We start from the raw sequence: 5,520 nt of genomic DNA, 5'->3' as shown, positions 1-5,520 counted from the left end.
CTTTAATTCATCTTTTGGTTATCTGCACTTTGGTCCCTAAACTATCATTTTGATTCATTTTGGTCCTTTTTGCTTCTTTTTCTCGTGAATTCCATTAAGTCTATCAAAAAACCCTACAATCCAAGAATCAAACAAATTTATGTCACATTTCAAACACTTTACTCATATTTTAGTCATGTTTGTAAGTTATATAAGTGCATAAAAACGCACTTATCAGTAAATAGCAATTTCCAATCATTAGAGCAAATGATCACCCATGTGTTTCCAGCAATTATTAAATTTGATTTGGGAGCCTTTAGCGAAACCATATATACAAAGAAAACATCCACATGAGGTAAGATAAATTCAAAGTTATGCACTATCTTGATTCTCAGATTTTTCTGCATTTTGACAAATTTAATTTGGAGAGTATTATATTATTCTCTCCATGTATTACATATTCATATGCCATTAATTACTGAACAATCACCAACACCAGTGAATCAGTGGTTGGTATATGCGGTTATAATAAAATGACTAGAATCATTCATTTACATCTTTTCATGTTAAATATTTTGCAGAATTTATTATGCACAAATTCGATTTTGATATTCTGGGCAGATTTTTCATAGAATATAAAATTCACAACAAGCACCAAAAATTCATTTTAAAATTGTTGGAGAAATTACACCAAAAATTGTGCATATTATATTCACAAAAATCACACTATTTATTTGCGTGAAATCGAAACGTAATTTCGACTTACCGAGATGAGATTTGAGAAGACAAAATAAGAATTTATCAAATCCGAATGTATCAATATGGATTCATCCCTTTCGATTCTTGAATGAAAGCAAATCGTTCTTTAGATCGAACCTTGCAACATAAACATATAAACAATGTTAATCAGTTTCTGAAATCAAAGTATAATAAAAGAAATTAGAAAATGAGACAAGAGAATGCAAGTGATGGATTTTAGGCTGAGACAAGTGTTAGACACATTGTTCTTAAGATAAATTTGCCTCGTATCGGTGCTAACGATTTTTCTGCAATCATCTCTTAAGGTACAACGACCACGTCGAGCCATATGAGCACTCCATATGACTTCGACCAACGAACTCGAATGAAATTCCCTCTCTAACATGACCATGATTTTGATGCAAGATGGAATTGCTTCTATAAAGTATTTTATACAACTTGACATGAAAGAATAATTTATACATGGAATGAAAATAAAAGTCCAAATGGTCCTATATATAGAACTTGAATGGTGGTAGGTGAAGGGACACACCCCAAACTTTAATTTCCCTCAAATAGGACCGTATTTCTCATTCATATACAAATTGGTCATCAACCAATTTCCAACACTGCAAAAATTGTCGCTTTAAGAAAAAAACTGTAAATTACAGTTTATTTATTTTTTTGATGCGTATGTAATTTTGGAACAAATTACCGTGTATGCAATTTTTTGACATGTATATAATTTTTTCGTAGGTAAAATTTGTTACGTTTAATATAGTAGCTTATAGTTTAAGTTATTCTTGTTGCATTGTATGTAGTGTTTTGAAATTGGAACTCACGCAGTTACAATATATGTAATTTTTTAAAATTGGAACTTTCAATATTCGTTAAATCCTATTATAAAGTGCTACAATGATTGTGATTTATGCTCTATTCTTGTTACGTTATATGTAGTGTTTTGAAGTTGTAACTTACATTCTGCATTAATCATGTTGTTGTAAAGTATGTAATTTTTTAGAATTGTGACTTTCAGTATTAGAGTGTTGATCTTTGTTATGGTGTATGTTCGTTTTTCAAAATTAAACACCACACAAAAACTTTTTATAATCCATGGTGGTTACCAGTGTTCTCCCCGTGATTGGTAGTTGCTGGCTTGGAATAGGATTATATTAGAATGAAACTCCGTGTTATTAATCCACTTAGAAAAGAGGCATTTATTTTTACGGAAGAATACATAATTACAAAGATTTCAAGAAACACCTTTAAACTATAAAAAACTTTAAAAAAAAAATGTTTCATAAACTAGGTGATCACATTTGTGATCTCCTAGTAACAAGCCAAGCTCACAAGAACATGCCAATATCACAATAAACACAGATATTTCATCAGAGTCATAAGCCGTATAAGGTCAAAGTAACTAAGAAAAATTATTAGTCATAATTACAAATTTAATTGTAATCACACTTTTTTGGTCATATGTTATTTATCAATAACAAATTATTCATTTTATCAATCACACATTATTTATTGGTAACATAATTTATCCATTTTATTGATCACAATTATCTAAATAATTGATCACAAAAGCTTTGCATCCCACGCCACTCCAATCTACCATGGCCAACATGAACATCACTACCCACATGCACCACCATCATCACTAACAAAATCATCATTTGCAAAATGACCCCGAATCTAAAATTGTAAGTAGATGCCTGCAATTGTACAAATTACAGCAGAGGCTCCCATCCCCAGTCCTCACCTAAACTCTAATTTCCCCCTTCTCCTTTGCTTTGCAGTGTCGACACCTACCGACGTCATGTCTAACAGCACATGATGCGCCATCTCAAGGCGTATCACGTGTTGCAATAGCGTAGAGCGTTGTCATTGTAATAGCATGGCATGTTGCTAATTGTAGCAACAATGCGAGAAACTATTGATGGCTATGGCAGCGAGCACTAGCGTTGGACGATGGTGGTTGCGGCGCGACAATTGTGGTGGCGTGGGTGTGATTGTGATTTGACGAGTGGGTAAAAGAATAAATAATAATTTTTGGGTCGGTAAGGGGTGAGATACACATGATTTTTTGGAAATAAAAATTGTTTCACCTTATTTTTAAAATAATAAATCAAAAAGTAGGTGTGAGTGTAAATTTCACTTATTTTTATATGGATTTGACTAAAGTATAGGGCCTAAGTATTCTCTAAAAGGGTAATAGCACAAAACATCATTATCTTTCATTTTTTAGCATTTTCTCCTATATTTTCACATTTCATCGCGAAAAATGATATTTTCATCCAATTTTTCAATAAAAAAATGTAAAATAACAAATTGTAATTATACTGCCAAAATTTTTAAAAAACTACAAATAAGTCCAAATAAATTACTAAAGGGGGTAGTTAGCACAAAACATCCACGCCTTTCAATATTATTGTTCAAAACGTCCATAAAAACATATGTACCTTTCATTTTTTGGCATTTCACCTTTATTTCACATTACACTGAGAAAATCATTATTTTTATTCATTTTCTCAACTAAAAGCTGTAAAATGACAAATATTCAATTTGTTTAAGATTGAAAATTCCAAAAAAAAAAAAAATAATAATAATAAATAAGAATGATGATTTTTGCAATGAAATGTGAAAATTTCAAAAAATGAAAAGTATGAACGTTTTGTAGAATAATATTAAAAGGTAGAGACGTTTTGTACTAATTATCCTTTTAATGGTTTTTTTGGACTCATTTGCAATTTTTAAAAGGTTTGAGAGTATAATTACAGTTTGTTCTTTAATTTTTCTGTTATTTTCCTTTTTGTTTTATTTAAATAGGAAGATATGTTTATCGTTATACATTTTTTTATATTGAGAAATATGATGAAAATATATTTTCTGTGATGAAGAGTGAAAATGTAAAAAAAAAATAAAAATATTTTGTGCTAATTACTCTAAAATAACAACGAAGATTCAACCAATTGAGTTGGATTTCGTGTAAAAGTTATGAATACTAGTTATTCATAATTTTTATTGTGGACATATGTCTATGTGCATGTAACAGTTCAGTAGCCCTACTTTTTAGCTGTCGAGATCTTGAAATTTGAAAGAATTTCTTCATTGAGCCCCCAAACTCCACCCCCATCACAACAAAAGAAAAAAAATAAAATAAGCCCATGTTTGATCCCAATTAAAATAAATTACATTACATTTCATTTTTCTTTATTTTTTTTTTCAACCATACAATCTTTCATAAAATAATATTACACATAAATTGAAAATTTTCCTTTCTTTTTTAACCACTCATTTTTAAAAAAAAAAATACTATTACACCCATTTTTATTTCAACAAAATGGGGGCCGAACAGGCCAAAGTGAATTGTCGTTTTCCAAGCACAATATGATCATGTCGCAACGTACAAACCATTTGTCAATTCCCACCAAGAATTAGAAAACCAATTTTACTTTTTGAAGGTACTTGAATGTTAAAAAGAAAAAGACAAAAAAGTAAAAAAAAAAAAAAAGTGCAGAAAATGACCAAAATGGATATTAAAGCTAACAAAATTTGAAGAGAAAGAAAAGGAAAGGAAAAGGACAAGGAATCGACAAAGCCGTACGGGCCATGGCAGTATATAAATTCAAGCAGAAGTAACCAGATAATACGTCGTCTCCACCTACTCCCTCATTGCGTACAAGAAAGCCAGGAAAATAATCTACAAACGGTTAAGCAAATTGAGCCTCATTATTGAGGTCGTCTATGTTAATCATTTTCTGACACCCTATTTGGTAATGCTGAGTCATTTCTAATTCTGCACCAAATTTTACATCAAATTTTATACCAAATATTGCATCAAATTAAAATTCATCTCCAACCATTACACCAAAAATTACACCAAATAAACAGTGTTTAACCATTTTTTTCACTTTTTTTATTCTTTATAATTTATTTATTTGGAATATTATTCATTTAATACTTTCATAAATACATAAATTACTAAATAAATAATTACGTTAAATTGCGGAAAAGATTAAATTCACTAATAAATATAAAAAACATAGAACAATTAATAAAAATATTACAACAACGAAAATATGAAATCATGACATCAGAAAATAATACAATGCATTTCGAATTTGGATAGACGATATTACGAAGTCGCTAAATTTTTACAATTTAATTCTCATAATTCATATGTTCATCCCACAAATGATCGATTAATGCATTTAGAAGTGCAATGTGAGTTTCTTTATTATTGATTTGTCTATGACGAACAAGGAATTCCTGAAAATGTCGATTTTCGTCTTCAACCAACTCAATTTCTGGACTTGACGCTTCCATCCATTCTTGAAATGGTGCATCAACATTACGTTCGTCCTCGATAATCATGTTATACATTATTATGCATGTAGTCATGATATCATGTAATACTTGTTTTTCCCAAAACATTGCGGGTCCTTTCGTTTTTGCAAACTTCGATTGTAGAACACCAAATGCACGTTCCACATCTTTTCTACACGCTTCTTGTTTCAGAGCAAATAAATTTTTTTTAGGACCACGCGGCTCATAAAAATAAAATTAGATTATCATATGTATGTCGCTATTTAATATATTTCGTGTTAACTTTAATAAATAATCGTATTTGATATATTTTAAATTGTTTTCGTCTTTTAATTAATTTATTAATTATTATGTCTTACATTTAAAATTTATTCTAAAATGCAAATAATAATAATAATAATAATAATAATTTATTATATTAAAAAATATATAGCACAAATGACATAAATACCCTTAACAAATTTATTTGGG

Source organism: Olea europaea, chromosome 22, assembly GCF_002742605.1.
Source record: "Olea europaea var. sylvestris chromosome 22, O_europaea_v1, whole genome shotgun sequence".
Taxonomy (NCBI): Eukaryota; Viridiplantae; Streptophyta; class Magnoliopsida; order Lamiales; family Oleaceae; genus Olea; species Olea europaea.
This window is presented reverse-complemented; position numbering follows the sequence as displayed.